Raw genomic sequence first — 18389 nt, forward strand, 5'->3', positions numbered from 1 at the left:
AAAGAAAAATCAGTTGCTTCCTTTCATAAATGACAAATCTATCGGCCAGCATTGCACAGGGCTGTGCTATATATATATATATATATATATATTGTAAGAGCAGATATATATGCGTTATCCGGCGACTTCATTGAGGTAAGAATTTTTCTCTTTTTATTCAGAATGATCTTTCAGGGCCATGACGCAGCACTGCTGACGTCCAAAATTTACCAGGTAAAATTCACAGTCAATTATTGAAAAGTTATAAGTGAGCGACAATTTAATTGAGAGGCTTAGGAATTTTTCTGTTTTGAGGTTACACTAAAATGGTAACGTAATTTTGTGGGGAGGTAAAAATGGGAAAGAATTTTGTAGGAAGGTTTACCAAATGTGAAAGAATGAATTTCGTGGGGAGGTTACAAAGGGCTTAGTGCACCCCACTTGCCAACAGCACTCGGCAGACCAGATGGTCGTCCATCCAAGTGTTAGCCAGGCCGACATCGCTTCACTTCGGTGATCTGACGAGAAACGGTGTTACCACTGTGGCAAGGCCGATTTGCAATACTAGATGGAAAAAATTTACTTAAAGTGTTAACTAATGCTGCTACGAAAATATTTAGTGGTTTACCTAATTATGTATTTGACTTAGCACCGCACTAACGCATATAATCGAAAGTACGATAGTATAGGTATCAAGCGAAATTTGTGACAGGATTGAGAAATGCAGATGCAGAATGTTATCTTGGCAGATTTAGAAGTACCTTCAGGTGTGCGCCAAAGGTGTGTGTTGGAACCCTTGCTGTTCTTGTTGTATATTAATGACCTTGCAGACAATAATAGTACCTCAAACTTTTCGCAGATGATGCAGTTATCTGTAATGGAATACTCTGTGACAAAAGCTGCGCAAATATTCGGTTAGATCTATACATGATTTAAAAAGTTGTGCAGAAGATAGGAAACGTGCTTAAAATGTTTAGAAATGCAAAACTGTGCACTTCACAAAACGAAAAAATATAGTGTCGTACGACTATTGTATATCAGTGAGTCACAACTCATACAAATAGTTGGGTGTAACAGTTTGTAGGGATATGAAATGGAATGATCACAAAAGCTCAGTCGTAGGTAATGCGGGTGTCAGATTTCGGTTGCTAGGGTAGTAGGAAAATGCAATCTATCTACAAAGGATATTGCTTAAAAAACACTCGTACGACCCATCCTCGAATATTGCTCAAGTATACGGTACCCGTGCCAGGTAGGACTGACAGGGAATATTGAACGTACAGAAAGAAGGGCTGCACGAATAGTTAGAGGTTTGTTTAACTCGTGGGAGAATGTCAAACATGGCGAAGAAACTGAACTGGTACTCTCTTTAAGACTGCCATAAGCAATCCCTCTAAGCCTACTTACTGTGAAACATTCTTAATATACCGCAACCCTAACGCCTTGCTCCCGTAGGGACCCCGAAGATAAACTGCAGCTCGCACAGAGGCCTTTTATGCAGTCACTCGTCCTGCGTTCCGCACGAGAATGAAACTGGAAGAATCACTAATTGCTACAGTGTGACGTACCTTCTGTCGAACACTTCGCACTAGTTTGCACACCATAGATGTAGATGTTAAAGCATAGCTTAACTTGAAAGTATACTAAGAAAGTTCGTTTTGGAGAACACCTTCCGAAGGGCTTGGCAGTATACAGGGTGTTACAAAAAGGTACGGCCAAACTTTCAGGAAACATTCCTCACACACAAATAAAGAAAAGATGTTATGCGGACATGTGTCCGGAAACGCTTAATTTCCGTGTTAGAGCTCATTTTAGTTTCTTCCACCTACGCTCAATGGAGCACGTTATCATGATTTCATACGGGATACTCTACCTGTGCTGCTAGAACATATGCCTTTACAAGTACGACACAACATGTGGTTCATGCACGATGGAGCTCCTGCACATTTCAGTCGAAGTGTTCGTATGCTTCTCAACAACAGATTCGGTGACCGATGGATTGGTAGAGGCGGACCAATTCCATGGCCTCCACGCTCTCCTGACCTCAACCCTCTTGACTTTCATTTGTGGGGGCATTTGAAAGCTCTTGTCTACGCAACCCCGGTACCAAATGTAGAGACTCTTCGTGCTCGTATTGTGGACGGCTGTGATACAATACGCCATTCTCCAGGGCTGCATCAGCGCATCAGGGATTCCATGCAACGGAGGGTGGATGCATGTATCCTCGCTAACGGAGGACATTTTGAACATTTCCTGTAGCAGAGTGTTTGAAGTCACGCTGGTACGTTCTGTTGCTGTGTGTTTACATACCATGATTAATGTGATTTGAAGAGAAGTAATAAAATGAGCTCTAACATGGAAAGTAAGCGTTTCCGGACACATGTCCACATAACATATTTTCTTTCTTGTGTGTGAGGAATGTTTCCTGAAAGTTTGTCCGTACCTTTTTGTAACACCCTGTATAATTTTAACAACGCACACATGCGTTTACTCATGAAGAAAACAATACAATAAGCGTAAAATCAATAGCAAACGTGTCTTACAGTGTAACAAACAGAAAATGTAACACTCTTTTGGTCTGTATTATCTCTGGTAAGGCAGGACTTGAGGTCTGTTTCCAGACTCGTGAAGACTGTGAGGGAACACCACTCATGAGCTGTCTATATAAGCGATTTAAAATACATCTGTGCCAGTTATCTCACTTTTTTGAACATTATTTTAAAGGGGAGATTCTAAATGCCTAGAAAATATTTTTTTTTCAAATAGCGAACATTTCATGGAAAAACTCATTCCTCAGATTTATTCCTGAACGAGTCCTATACCACAAAAGAATTTTTAGTTACAGAAAGTTGCAGATTACTTTGTGCAAAAATACTACTACTCACCGGTAAATGGCCAGCATGCAGACGTATTTCGATATAAAATAAGTTAATAACTTATATATCTTGCAGGTGACTCGTGGAATGTGTAACTAATTATACATTCTCTTCCCTCCCTCCGCCCCCGCCCCCCCTCTCTCTCCCTCCCTCCCTCCCTCTGTCTCTCTCTCTCTCTCTCTCTCTCTCTCTCTCTCTCTCTCTCTCTCTCTCTCTGTGTGTGTGTGTGTGTGTGTGTGTGTGTGTGTGTCTGTGTCTGCCGTATTCCCAGATTTTCCTCAAGCTGCAAGAAAGCCACGATATAAAAGGTCCCATAGGTCTGTAGCCTTGATGAGAAGCTAACGCCTTGTCTCTAAAGGTTACCATGCTGGCATGGACGCCCACTGACGGACTTTGAAACTGTTCGATAGTGTTCACGGTGCGGGAGGTAGCGTGAGCTGTCGGAAGAAGCAGCAACACAGCTGGAGCGAAAGGAGGCTCTCGTCGCGTGACCTCGCAGTCAGCCGGACTTCCTCATTATGTGGCAGCCTGCCTCCAGCGGAACGCTGGTGGCCGGCGTCGCACAAGCTTTACCTACCCCTTTTTCCAGGAGTAGCAGTCCTTTAAACATATAGTTGCAGTTACGGATAAAGAGGAGTGTCTCCTCACGACATCAGTTTCGTATTACGAAGAACCATCATCTCATATGACGAGAGATCGGGGTTGTATGGAGGATATGGGCCCGGCCACATGTTGCCAAGGTTTTTGCGATTACGTTGCAGAAGTTTCGCTGGGGAATCATGACACAACCTCCATATCGTCCCGATCCCTCCCCCTGCCATTTGCGTATTTTTGGAGCCCAGATATTCGTGGCCGTCAATTTGCTTCGGACGAAGGAAGGCATTTACCGTTTTGTCTCACAGTGGGATAAATGTATTAACAGTTATACATTTACATATACACACATACTCCGCAAGCCAACATACAGTGCGTGGCGGAGGATGCCCTGTACCACTACTAGTCGTTTCCTTTCCTGCTTCACTCGCAGACAGAGCGAGGGAAAAACGACTGTTTATATGCCTCCGTATGAGCCGTAATTAATCGTATCTTACTTTCGTGGCCATTACGGGGATATGTATATTGGCGGCAGTAGGATCATTCTGCATCAGCTTCAAATGGCGGTTCTCTGAATTTTTCAGTAGCGTTCCTCGAAAAGAACGTCGCGTTCCCTCCAGAGATTCCCATTTGAGTTCCCAAGAAATTCCGTTAACACTTCTGTGTTGTTCGAACCCACCGGTAACAAATCTAGCTACCTTCCTCTCTATTGTTTCGATGTCTTCCTATAATCCGACCTGATGCGGATCCCAAACACTCGAACAGTACTCAAGAATAGGTCACAATAGAGTCCTATATGTGGCCTTCCTTACGGATGGACCACACTTCCCTAAACTTCTCCCGATAAACCAAAGTTGACCATTCGGCTTCCCTACTACAATTCTCACATGTTCGTTCCATCTCATATAGCTTTGCAACGTATTACCCAGATATTGAAACGGCGTAACTTTGTCAGGCATGATACTACTAATTCTGTATTCGAACGACAGGATTTGTTTTTCATATATCATAGTAAACAGTTTACTTACTTTTTCCCATCTGTCATCTGTCTCGTTCCCATGTCATTGTCCCTTTATATATATTACTCACAGATTTTGTGAGAGAATCAGTGTATTTTCGGGTTAAATGCCTAACTCTTTACACAGTTGTCTACAAGACAATCATACTTCAACACACCATGTTATACTCACCATATATCTTTTGAGAAATGGTAACTTTTATACTGGATAATGAGTAATTCCAGAATATAAATGTGTAGTACGCTATTCCCTGAGGTGACAAAAGTGATGGGTTGCCGCCTAATACCGTGTCGGACCTCCTTTTCTCGACGTAGTGCAGCTACTCTACGTGGCATGGACTCCACAAGTCGTTGGAAGTACGCTGCAGAAATATTGAGTCTATAGCCGTCTATAAATGTGAAAGTGTTGCCAGTGCAGGGTTTCGTGCACGAACTAACTTCTCGATTATTCCCAATGTAGGAGCGATCTGGGTGGCAAAATCATTCACTTTAATTGTCCATAATATTCTTCAAACTAATCGTGAACAGTTGTGGCCAGATGACATAGTGCACAGTCATCCATAAAAATTCCATCGTAATTTGATAACATGAAGTCCATGAATGTCTGCAAATGGTCTCCAAGTAGCCGAATATAACATTTCCAGTTAATGATTGGTTCATTTGGACCAGAGGATGCATTCCATGTAAACACAGTCCACACCATTATGGAACCACCACCAGCTTGCACAATGTCTTGTTGACGACTTGGGTCCGTCTCTTCGTCGGGTCTGCGACATACTCGAACCCTACCATCAGTCCTTACCAGCTGAAATGGGGGCTCATTTGGTCAGGTCACAGTTTTCCAGTCGCCTAGGGTCCAACCAATATGGTCACGAGCCCAGGAAAGGCGCTGCAGGCGATGTCGAACAGTTAACAAAGGCACCCGCGTCGGTCGTCTGCTGCCAAAGGCCATTAACACCAAACTACTGCACTGTTCTAACGGATACGTACGTCGTACGCCTCACGTTGATTTCTGCGGTTATTTCACGCAATGTTGCCTGTCTGTACGCACTGACAACTGAACGCAAACGCCGCTGCTCTTGGTCGTTAAGTGGAGGCCATCTGCCCCTGCATTGTCCGTGGTGAGAGGTGATGCTTAAAATGTGTATTCTGGGTACACTCTTCACACTGTGGATTGCGGAATATTGAATTCCCTAACGATTTACGAAATGGAATGTCCAGTGCGTCTAGCTCCAGTACCATCCCGCATTCAGAGTACTCTGAGTACGCACTACAGCTCCGCCAATGCACTACCCAATGCCCTTTCACACCTTCTGTATGCGATACTACTACTACCGACATTTGTGTAGGTGCATATCGCCATCCCAATATATATATATATATATATATATATATATATATATATATATATTTATATATATATATATCCCCGTAACGTTAGGCGTCCTCTAATATTCGGCAGCTCTACGACGACGACGAAATTTCACCCAACTGGCAGGATCCGCTAACCAAGTGTGCAGCATTCTACCTACCTGCGTAATTTGATGAAGCGATTTTTAACAAGAAATCAGCAAGTATGAGTGTCCTTCAGCGGAGAAATTTTATTTTAGAAGTGAATCAGGAAGTCTTTTTTTTTTTTTCTTACCGCCTTTCACGCAGAGCACATGATTGTATGACAGGTAACACATATTGCTTACAGACGGGTCATAATCCGTTTTATACAACCAACGCTTCGTGTTTCCGGGAAGTGTCAGCGAATATTTGGTCGCTAACAGTACGTTTCTCGCAAAGACTATGAAATACCCTGTATGTGACTTTAAACACGACCTCACCATAAAACCACCGCCTGTTACTATTGGCACTACACACACTGGCAGACGACGTTCACAGGGTATTTGCCATACCCACACCCTGTCATGGGATCGCCACATTGTGTACCGTGATTCCTCATTCCACACAACGTTTCTCCACAGTTCAATCATCCAATGTTTACGCTCCTTGTTTGCCTGTACATGTACACCACCTCTATCAAATGGTTCAAATAGCCCTGAGCACTATGTGACTTAACTTCTGAGGTCATCAGTCGCCTAGAACTTAGAACTAATTAAACCTAACTAACCTAAGGACATCACACACATCCATGCCCGAGGCAGGATTCGAACCTTCGACCGTAGCGGTCGCTCGGTTCCAGATTGTAGCGCCTAGAACCGCACGGCCACTCCGGCCGGCCCACCTCTATCGATTTCCGTCCCATTCGGATAATTCCTTCGTGGTGCGTCGTTTTTCTGTCTTCGAGTGTAATCGGCCGACGTGTATAGGGATGTACAGGGACAGTGATGTTTCCTGTTAATGTTGCTTAGTCTTGGGCGTACTTTCTTTAGGTCGTACTTCATCACCGAATCTGAATTGCTACAATGTGTTTTTATGTGTGTGTGTGTGTGTGTGTGTGTGTGTGTGTGTGTGTGTGTGTGTGTACACGGAACTACAGGACGTCGACAGCGATCGCGGAATATGTAGTGAGTTGACCTGTAGTGCAATATGTGATTCGAAGGAGGCTTTAGAATTACTGTGCAAGTAACTCACGGTCAGACTGCCTGGTTGTCTATAGTTGACTCGAAGTTGGATTCGGCCTACGGGCCAATCTTTTTTAAGTTCAGGTCGTGGTAGGTGCCCACTGACTTTCTATGTTAGCTTCTCTTGTCACGATGAGTACGACATTGGTGCATATTATTTTTTGTCTGCAAGAGAAGTATTGTAGTACGAGCTAACAAAACTCATACAAGTTTAAACAAAATTGATAAAAGTTCATTAAGGGCGTTCGTTTTAAAACAGTGAGAGAATGTTGTTATTTTGAGGAGTTAGTGATTTTAGATCACTCAGATATATTGAAAAATTTTAGCTTTTACGAAGCTCGTATTTAAAATGTATCAGAGTGCAACTAATTGAATAAGTATTCAATTCTTTGCCACGAATGAAATTGGGAATGATATACTTTTCTTCAAATTGCGCACTCAAATGTAAGCACCAAGCTCAAGAGAAATATCTTTGCCACTTTATTTGGGAACACTAAAGTTCAGTATCGTCTGAATTTCAAACATAATCAGTACAAATTTTATGCATAATACTTTTCACAGGAGTAGCAGGTTGATCAGGAAAGAAGATGGAGTAGAAAAAAACAACTTTAAGATGAAACAGAGTAAGAGAGAATAAATGTTGACGATGAGCCCATGAAGTTTGATCTCGAAGTAAAATTACGAAAATACTGAGAAAAATAAGTTCAACTACTCAGCGTAATGAGTCTGAATAAGAAGTTCAAATTCTGTCCGATAATATTTTTTAAAATCTGCTTGGACATGTAAAATGATCCGAATGAGGTACTTAGGTACGAAACTGCAGTACCTTCCAATTTACAGGACAAGCGTAGAATCTGGTTTTCCAACGGAAATTATGTTTCTTTGCTCCCTAATTTTCATGGAAAATAGAACTCTGTCATTTCGGTAGTGTGTGGGTATGAAGCTACAGACACCAGATGACAGTCCGACTGCTTAGCTGGGTGGTAACGTGCTCGCCTCCCATGCAAGCGGACCTTGGTCCGATTCCCGGCCAGGTTGGAGATTTTCTCCGCTCGGGGACTAGGAGTTGTGTTGTCCTTATCATCATTTCATCCTCATCACCGGCGTGCAAGTCTCACAATGTGAAGTCAACTGAAATAAAACTTGCACTTGGTGGCCGAACTTCCCCGGATGGGGCCTCCCGGCAACGATACCACTCGCTCATTTCTATTTACCAGATGATAATATATGTTCTGATCTGACATTCCTTTTAATTTGCCCAGAAGCTATTGTCATTACTGCAAATGAGTTTGAATATAGAGGAAAGATGCCTTTTATGGCAGAGTTCGCTAATGTGACACAAGTAGATTCTGTCCAACAAAGTGCTCAGCGTTATTGGAAAATATCGGTAGATGTCGCAGCGCCTGAGGGATGGTAAGTGATGATAAGACCATTACGAAGCTGAATACTGTCGAGAATCCCTAATTTTAAAAGTGTTGAATTACGAGTTTTATGACAGTATACCTGGCCGGGAATCGGACCAAGGTCCGCTTGCATGGGAGGCGAGCACGTTACCACCCAGCTAAGCAGTCGGACTGTCATCTGGTGTCTGTAGCTTCATACCCACACACTACCGAAATGACAGAGTTCTATTTTCCATGAAAATTAGGGAGCAAAGAAACATAATTTCCGTTGGAAAACCAGATTCTACGCTTGTCCTGTAAATTGGAAGGTACTGCAGTTTCGTACCTAAGTACCTCATTCGGATCATTTTACATGTCCAAGCAGATTTTAAAAAATATTATCGGACAGAATTTGAACTTCTTATTCAGACTCATTACGCTGAGTAGTTGAACTTATTTTATGACAGTATCGGGTATTAGGCACAGTATCTCATTTTAGGATAAATTCAGCTTCACACCCTAATAGCAGGATTCGGATACTTGTTTTTACCAAGTGGTTTGACAATTTTGTGAACTGTGTGAAGCCATCTGATGATGATCCAGCTATGCTAATACTCTGTCCAACTCCTTCACGCCCTCTCTCGGTCCACCTCCTCCACTCTGCACTCTCTGCTCATCTCCTCCTGCGTCTTTCTCTCTCTCTCTCTCTCTCTCTCTCTCTCTCTCTCTCTCTGTCCATCTCCTCTTACCCCTCTCTCTGTCCATCTGACCCTCCACCCTTTCTTTGTTCATCTCCTTCTCGTCCTATATCTGTCCATCTCTTCCTCCCCTATCTCTGCCCATCTCATCGTCCCCTCTATCCCTGTCCATCTCCTCCCCCCTCTCGCTATTCATCTCATCCTGCTTCTCTAACCGAGCGAGGTGGCTTGGTGGTTAGGACGCTGGACTCGCATTCGTGAGGACGACGGTTCAAAAACACGTCCGACCATCCCGATTTAGGTTTTCCGTGACTTCCCTATATCACTTCAGGAAAATTTCGGAATGGTTCCTTTGAAAGGCAGGGCCGATTTCCTTCTCCATCCTTCCCTAATCCGAGCTTGTGAGCCGTCACTAATGACCTCGTTGTCGACGGGACGTTAAATACTAATCCCCTCCTCCTACCTCCTCTCTCTCTCTCTCTCGCTCTCTCTCTCTCTCTCTCTCTCTCTCTCTCTGTCCATCTGCACCTATTTCCTTTCTCTGTCCATCTCCTCCTCCCTCCTCTTCTGCCTCTCTCTTCCTCCTCTCAGTTTGTGCCCATTTCTTTCTCCAGTCCTTGTCCACCTCCTCGTCTTCCCATTCTCTCTCCATCTCCTCCTTTCCCCTCTCTCTGTCCATTTCCCCCTACCCCTCTCTCTGCTCATCTTCTCCTACCCCCTATCTGTGTCCATCTCCTCTTTCCCTCTCTCTGCCTGTCAGTCTCCCCCTCCACCTATCTTTCTCCACGTTATCACTCCCAATCCAACAGGAGGTTGCTGGTTTTTATCCTCAACGTATTTCTTTCCAGATCGTAACAATGTGGTTGAAACAGTTCCAGAGGTTTAGGATAAGTCTATAAACCGTGGCATTTATGGCGTACGCAGATATCAAACCTATTTCACATACATTTAACATGTTTCACACATGTTTGTACACATATTTCACCCGTATCTCTAGCGAAATTCGCCCTGCAGTTTCATTTTCACGCAGCTCAGTGTTTACAACGTCATATCTTCTGAACTATGTGTGGTTATGTTGTATGATTTTATTTGTACATTTAGTGCTATATGTGAACACTGTCTCCAAAACCTGGTGCCAATACATGTAGTAGTAAAGAAGTAGTAAATTAAAACTTCATGCCTCATACGGTGGTTTTCGTTTAATCATTTTATGGGAGAGGCAACGGCCTTACCGCAGTGGATATACCGGTTCCCGTGAGATCACCGAGCCGGCCGCGGTGGCCGTGCGATTCTGAGGATGATGATGTTTGGTTTGTGGGGCGCTCAACTGCGTGGTTATCAGCGCCCGTACAATTTCCCAACCTGTGCTCAGTCCAATTTCGCCACTTTCCTGGATGATGATGAAATGATGAGGACAACACAAACACCCAGTCATCTCGAGGCAGGTGAAAATCCCTGACCCCGCCGGGAATCGAACCCGGGACCCCGTGCACGGGAAGCGAGAACGCTACCGCGAGACCACGAGCGGCGGACGGCCGTGCGATTCTGGCGCTGCAGTCCGGAACCGCGGGACTGCTACGGTCGCAGGTTCGAATCCTGCCTCGGTCATGGATGTGAGTGATGTCCTTAGGTTTGTTAGGTTTAAGTAGTTCTACGTTCTAGGGGACTTATGACCTAAGATGTTGAGTCCCATAGTGCTCAGAGCCATTTGAACCTTTTTTTTTTTTTTTTTTTTTTTTTTTGAGATCACCGAAGTTAGGCGCTGTCGGGCGTGGCCGGCACTTGGATGGGTGACCATCTAGCCGCCATGCGCTGTTGCCATTTTTCGGGCTGCACTCAGCCTCTTGATGCCAATTGAGGAGCTACTCGACCGAATAGTAGCGGCTCCGGTCAAAGAAAGCCATCATAACGACCGGGAGAGCGGCGTGCTAATCACATGCCCCTCCTACCCGCATCCTCAGCTGAGGATGACACGGCGGTCGGATGGTCCGATGGGCCACTTGTGGCCTGAAGACGGAGTGCTATTTTGTGGGAGATGTCAGCGAGAAAGATTCGTAATGGCAGGAAATTATGTGTAAAGTTTATTGCATGTCACTAAGTGCTCTTATTCTCAAGTTCTGGATAAATAAAATATGGGTATTCGCGCGTCGTGGGCTACACTGGTTTTATCATCCCGCATTGGTAGATAGGTGGTACTTACCCCGTAGCGGTTCTTTCCAGGCCGTAAGTGATATGTGTACAAAGTTTGGTTGAAATCTGTCTAGTGGTTTAGGAAGAGACGTGGAACATGCATGCGTACTCTGATCAGCCAGAACATTATGACCACCGACCTACTATCGATATGAACCCGTCAAAGCGAGGAATAACTACTTGTCAGACACACACAAGGCGCATGTAGTATCAGTGAGAGTGATGTCCGTGTAGAAAATGGGGAAGGCGCGCAATATATCTGATTGTGATGGCCCAGAGCTCCTCACGAGAGTTTCGAAAACTGCACGTTTTGTCGGGTGTTCGAGGAGTGCTGTGATGGGTGTCTTCAACACGTGGCGAAACCGAGGTGAAACAACGTCCAGACGTCATGGAGTTGGGTGGCCACCCCTCGTTGTAGTTGTCAGACGTCGTAGACTGGGCAGACTGGTAAAACAGGACAGGTGGCGAACCGTGGCGGAATTGACATCAGACTTCAATCCTGAGCAGAGTACAAGTGTGTCTCAACACACAGTACACTGAACGATCGGTAGCGGCCGGCCGCTATTCCTCACTCCATATTTTTATGCTGGATTTACGATCACTTAATATGTACCTACGTTTCGCGCGAGTGTAGTCTTCGGCACGTAGCCGTCTCATTCACCCATCTACTCTGAATGGCGCGGTGATGGGGAAGTCGGAGTGCTGCTATCGTGAAGCGCAAATCTAGGCCAGGTTTGATGTACACCCACAGTCAGAGGTGGAAAGATTGCCCGAGGGCAGCAACACTAAGAATAGCCATATACTGAGATTACCGTTAGGTTTCGTTCACAGAAGTGGAGTACGAAGGAACAGTCAGTAGCAGAGACGCGTGCTGCAAGAGCAGGTGTGGTGTGGGTCACTGGACACAACAGGCGAAAGCTGAATGTCACGGCCATTGCTTTCGTGTTTTACTTAATCGAACTGAGACCTTGGGAGAGGGAAGAAGCTTTGCATTTCTTGATACAGCTAATGCAAGGCTACGAAAGCTCTTTGTTTTTTTTTCTCGGCATACTTTATTTTTGCAAGTTTCTAATGCGCCAGTGTGAGTCACTGTTATTCCGGACGTGGGTGACGTGGTACAGCGACAGTACCAGTAGGATGCTGCTGCAAACTGGCAAAGCGGATAGCGGAACAGAAAGATTTTGCTGCTGTATTTTTCCAACAGACGTTAGCGAGAACAGGCCTTACACGAGGTTCTGACCATTCCAGGTAAGTGCTGCTCACGAAACGGCCATTAGAAATTTTCATTGAATTTTGGGACCTTTGTTGACGAGAAAGGCGCTGTGTCTCCAAATTCAGAGCGTTGTAGTTGAAGGCCTAAACATCTACATTTATTTTTCGCGCGTTATGTTTTGTCCGTTTTAAATAATTTTTAAAGGCAGTGACAATATTTGTGTATTGTAATACAGAAATATACAGGCGGTCCCTCAAATTTCTCCCACATTTGCAACCTCATTCGAGCAGGCTCTGTGGAGTACATTGTGGAGGGCTGTTCAAACTATTATTGGCCCTCTGTGTTTTGATCGATGTCGTGGAGAGAAAACTGACTCTTTATTCCTCTGCAAGCATCTTTATCTCCCTCATCCTGTCTCGTAGCACTAATATGAAGTATAGGATGTGTTCAGAGTATCTGTTTCTCAGTCTGTCTGAAACAGTGAATCTCAGAATTTATCTGTGAACACTTAACGACACGAACTTCGCTTTTCTTCAAGCGATTCCCGTATCTCTGCCTAACGTTTTCGTAGTGTCTTCGATCGATTAGCACACCTAGAGCGCTTCACTGATTGTCTTCGGTTTCTTACTTCATGGTAGTGTGGTAAGGGCTGCAGTCGTCCAAGAAACTTCAATGCAGTGGCGGAATGTCTCCTTTGAGCAGACAACGTCCGAGTGGTTCCCCACCCTCCAGCAGCTGAGGTGGTGTTCCGTCTCGAGCCTTTTCCCAAATACTGTAAAAGTTTTTTTAAGAATGGATCGTAAGAAGTGCTGTAGATGCTGTTGTTGAATTGTAGGCTAATTTTAACGCTTCGATGATACTGAGGTCATTGGAGAGCGAGGTGATCTCGTGGTTTGAATCTACTCGACCTAATATTTTTGGAGGTTTCTGAGTATTACGCTTAAGCATGGCCCAAGTTGTTCTAAATAAACTGCTGCGACAAATCCCTCACATTGAGTTCTGTTTTATACGTAGTAACACAGGCACTGCTATTTCGTATTTATTCGCCAATATTAGGCCCTCGACTGTCAATAAATACAGTATATCCTTCCTGGACGAGAAAATACGTAACGTACAAGTGCAGGTTGTGACACATGGACGACGATATTCGGAAGTTTGGGTCTGGCCATGATTCGTGCTCGGGTGGCTGAACCGTTTAAGGCGACCACTCGCGTGAAGTGGGAAATCAGGGTTCGAGTGCCCGTCCGGTACAAATTTTCGTTGTTGTCATTCCAATGTAGAGCCGAAGGTGGATCATATTCGCAACTGTGAATAAATTTTTAGTAATTTTTTAGATGAATGATCCCATTAACCGTTAAAAATAAAGAAAATTGATCGCTCAAAACATGCAATTCTAATTTTCATTTGTTTCAAAAAGATCGTATGTAAAGTAAATTACGGAGATGTAATCGAATACCGGCTTTCAAGACGTCAGCATTCACTCTTTCGAATAACTGTGGCTGAGAACTACGATGTAGTAAGTCACAGTATCGCTTTAAAATATATATCTTTGTGTACGGACACTTGTCTTGGGTGAAATTTTTTTCGTTATGAGACGCACATTATAACATGCCCTTTGTACTAGAAACATACAAAAATTTCTGGACCCAGACACAGTTGGGCTCCATGTTCCCTGCAGTTCGGGCGAATCGGCCTCAAACCGTATACAGCAGGCTTGATTCAGTTTTCAGTAACTACAACACTTCAGCGAAACCGGGTTATTCCCCTGACAAGGACATCGCTGCCTCCTCCCTACATCCTCCAGTTGAGTTGGTATTCTCTCTCTAATAAATTGCTTTCCATAAATAGCATTCTTTTTATTCGAGTTTATTGACAGCATCATTATTTCTTATTATTCAGATAAAAACAAGACATGTTTGATTTTATAAGCATAAATAGAAGTAGAAGATAAATTCTGCTCACTGCGCTGAGCGTAAGCAGCAATGTTCAAAGACAGTACCGCCATCAGTATTAGTTCATATTAGTGCGATATTCCGTGGCGATTGTAAGAAAGCATGCAACAATATGGATCCTAGAATGTTTTGGACTGGGCAAGAACAGAAATGATTAGGAAACAAGTTAACACAGTAAACAGGAGATTTACTTAACTTGTATTTCTCGTAGCGTACAAAGACTCATCACAAATAATGCAGCGAGAAATAGAGTCCAGCTAAGACAAGAGCAACAAGGACGTGGCTCTCTGTACTTACGCACGAACGCTGGATTTGGAGCCGTGACCTGGCGGCGTCTGTGTAGCGTCACAAAGCATCACGTACCGAAGTGGCTCCAAGTGGCTATGGGTGTATGACTGCCGCCAGCCGTCCTGTATCGTGATGGCAGAGGGAGGTCGTAGTACAGAGCCATTGGACGCCCGGTGGGCCCACATGACTGCCGAGTCCTCACATGACTGCTATAGGCGTCTAACAGAAACCTGCAGTTCCATTGTCGACTTTGAGACACCAGTATGTCATACCACATAGGAGAGTAACCTCATTGATGCATGCTGTGAAGTTCGGCGAACTGATCGCCACGCTGACTTTTCTTACTACACTGTAAGAAGAGGTGGCAGAATTTGAGACGCGATTGAAAGTACCAATGTCAATAATACCTCACGACGTCTCCCAGAACTGTGTCTCCCATCTCGTTGTTCCATCGCCGATCCTCGCATGACACGCGAGCTTTCATTATGCAAAACATGAAAGTAAATGTTAAATGCTCAGAAGTTATAATAGAAAGAAGTAAGATTAGAGTATACATTCCGTCGACGACATTCTCATTAGACGTGGAGGAAAAGCTCAGATTAGGAACTGGAATCGACCGTTTCCTCTCCAAAGTAGCCTATGGCACTTCTTTTATTAAATGCAAATTAATAAGTCTTATCCCTTTTCAAGGATTACGTGAATGTGTTCGTGTGTCTAAAGGATTAAATATATCGAACTGTTAACTTCGTTTCAAAACATTGCATTGTATAGAAATAGAGAATAAAGCTTTAAACGAGATTCGATCCTAGGTTCATTAAGCAATGGGAAGAATATCCAACTTACTACACAAAAACGTTCGCCAGTCCACAGCGAACTAATAGTTTGAGAGTACATGCCAATACCGATTTCTTCTTTGCGTTCAGAACTCAGAAATAATATGTAAATCCTTAGGCTTGGAATTGGGAGAGATTATGTTAAAAACCTCAGTGACTCACAGCTTCTATAAAATTCGCTTCTGTGAAGCATTAACAAAGCAATAAAACGTTCCAAAGTATAACGTTTACTAACTGACCAGCTTAATAAACAAAATATCTCTATAATGAAAATTAATCAACCACAGATCAAAACAGTTTCCAGAATATAGGGACCCTAGGACTGTGATATCATTCAACACTTTTAGTAGCACTTTTCACATACAGAAACGCGTAGCACTTAAGTTAAACAGTGAAGCAGTAATTTAATCGAAAGTAATTTAGACCAGTATGAAAATTTAAATCAACAATTCTGTGCAGCAGCTTGATGTTTATATCACGTTGAGGAATTTATAAACTGCAGTACCTTACAAACTGAGATAATAATTTGATTCAGGTCTATGAACAGTTTAATTATTGATGTTAGCAAAATCCCAAATAATTAACCTCACATTTATAGATTCTTGGAAACTTTCGGGTACAAGGAGAACAGGAATTGGAGGTGTGGAAAAGATAATCTGCTGCGGCGACTGTGCTGGAAAGGATTACGTAACCGTGGCTTTTCATACGAATTACTCTATCAAAGTTTTTCTTTTCACTGTAAGATATCTTAGAACATTCCACATTATACCACGTTGCAATATGCTGATAGTACTTGCATCTGAAGCCCTTTTATAAAAATTTGTAAGTATATTTGCCTCATTTCCGTAAGTAATTTAGGAAAATTACAAGAAACCTTAATCTGGATGGCTGGACGGGGATTTGAACCGTGGTCCTCCTGAATACGAATACGGGGTGCTGCCACTGCGCTACCTCGCTCAGTAACCATGTCATATGACAAAGATTGTCCGTGCCAAAGTTATCTACGGCCTGAGTATTCTCCTGCAGAAGTTGTTGCCTATGTCTGTCGAGCAGCCACACAGAATATAAATCATGAAAATGAACATACAATAATATATTAATATTATTAGCAATTGTCGAAGACTTGCCATGAAGATTTCGAAGAAAACTGTGGATTCAAGTGCGTTTAAAATGTATAAGAGAAACTTTTAGCAGTAATTTTGTTATGAACTTTCCGCGAAGAGTATCTATGGTAGGAAGCAAACAAAGTTTTCACTTTCGCATAATCAGTGGAGCTGGACAGTGCCATTGATTGGGTAAAACATTTAGAATAGTTTATATTTCTGTCCATACCTTTGCACTTCAAAGGATGTGTGCTAATATCCATGATGTTGAGCGCCGTAAACCTAAAACTAATCAACCAACCTACTATGTACTTCATGACATTATAATACTTTTAACTATCGACGTGCCACAGCTTGACATTTTTATAACATTCTGAGGACAGGTCTTAAGTGCACCGATACCTTGAAACAGCATATTTTTTAAATGTTATCAGTGGTGTTTAAGGTCGAATGCAGGTGTCATCCGGACACAGACCACAGCTGAAACACTGACGGCGCAGTAATATTTTTAGGAACTGGAGCGAATGTATGACTCTTCATGTCGTAGAGCTCTCCAGAATCCTATAACTCAGAAGAATAACGCAAATCCTCAGATGGCAGAAATGTTTGTCGAACGCATCCAGAACGTTACTTTTCTAGATGAGCCAGCAAGGCAAGGCGACGAAGCTGACTCTATGCCGAATCGTGTCATTCTCTGCCACTGTCAACGTCGTGCAGGCGTTTCGATTTCACTTACGTCGATCAGTAAACCGTAAGTTTTCCGTCATCAAGTTATTACTTATGCCTGATATTTTAGTAGTTTCTTTATGTTATTACGCCGTATGGGTGTGAAAAGTCTCACGCTACATATGGGAAGCATGCAGGGTGATTCGGTGACGATGTTACCAAATTTGTGGTAAGGTCTTATGGGACCAAACTGCTGAGGTCATCAGTCCCTAAGCTTACGCACTACTTAATCCAACTTAAACTAACTTACGCTAAGGACATACACACACCCATGCTCGAGGGAGAACTCGAACCTCCGACGGGGGGAGCCGCGCGGACCGTGATAAGGCGCCTTGGACCATGCGGCTACCCCACGTGGCACGATGTTACCAACTTTCAGGTATGATGGAGAAGGGTAAATGTATAAAGTTGAGGTAAAGAGGCCGTGGACCAGAAACGACCGGGTCGAAAGATATAGGCGAAAATCGTTCTGATGCCGCTGATAATGAAATGCATGAATCGGTATTGTTATTACCGAGAATGTTGGGTAGACAACTTTCAGAGGTGGTAGTATGAACCAATACAAGAAAAATGTATAGTAAACATGGACTGAGAGCTCTGAGCGATTGTTGATTTTTGCCACTGTGAATCACATCTCTTCTACAAAGGCCCTAAAGTGCATACGTTGAGAGGTATGATCACTTGTTCATCTTCGCTAATGTGAAACATATGTCTTCTACTGGACAAGTGCCCATAGCTGTTAAGGCATGCATCTTAGAGCCCACGTTTACTAGACATTTTTTCTTGTTTTGATCTATACTATCACCTTTGAAAGTTGCATAGACGCAGACGACGTTGAATGTGACGCTCAGTCACAAGAGAAGGAAGAAGATAGAAGACATCCAGTGTGCACTTACCGCTCCAGTGACCAAATAAGTGGCAGTGAGTCAGCGGCGTTTTGGCGACGATATCACATTCTATCGTC

General features: G+C 43.5%; 1 protein-coding gene across 2 annotated transcripts in view; it reads left to right on the top strand.

Annotated features, from left to right (window-relative positions):
- LOC126183505 (carbohydrate sulfotransferase 5-like) overlaps positions 1-18389 on the top strand; it is a 332383-nt gene that overhangs the window by 139658 nt on the left and 174336 nt on the right. The window contains exon 1 of one of the 2 annotated variants that reach the window (XM_049925553.1): positions 12473-12558. The exons of the other annotated variant lie outside the window; for it this stretch is intronic. The gene's annotated coding sequence lies outside the window, so the exon portion shown is untranslated. Of the gene's footprint in view, positions 1-12472; positions 12559-18389 lie in introns of those variants that run through there. 2 annotated transcript variants of the gene reach the window in all.

The sequence above is a fragment of the Schistocerca cancellata genome, chromosome 4 (genome assembly GCF_023864275.1).
Source record: "Schistocerca cancellata isolate TAMUIC-IGC-003103 chromosome 4, iqSchCanc2.1, whole genome shotgun sequence".
NCBI lineage: Eukaryota > Metazoa > Arthropoda > Insecta > Orthoptera > Acrididae > Schistocerca > Schistocerca cancellata.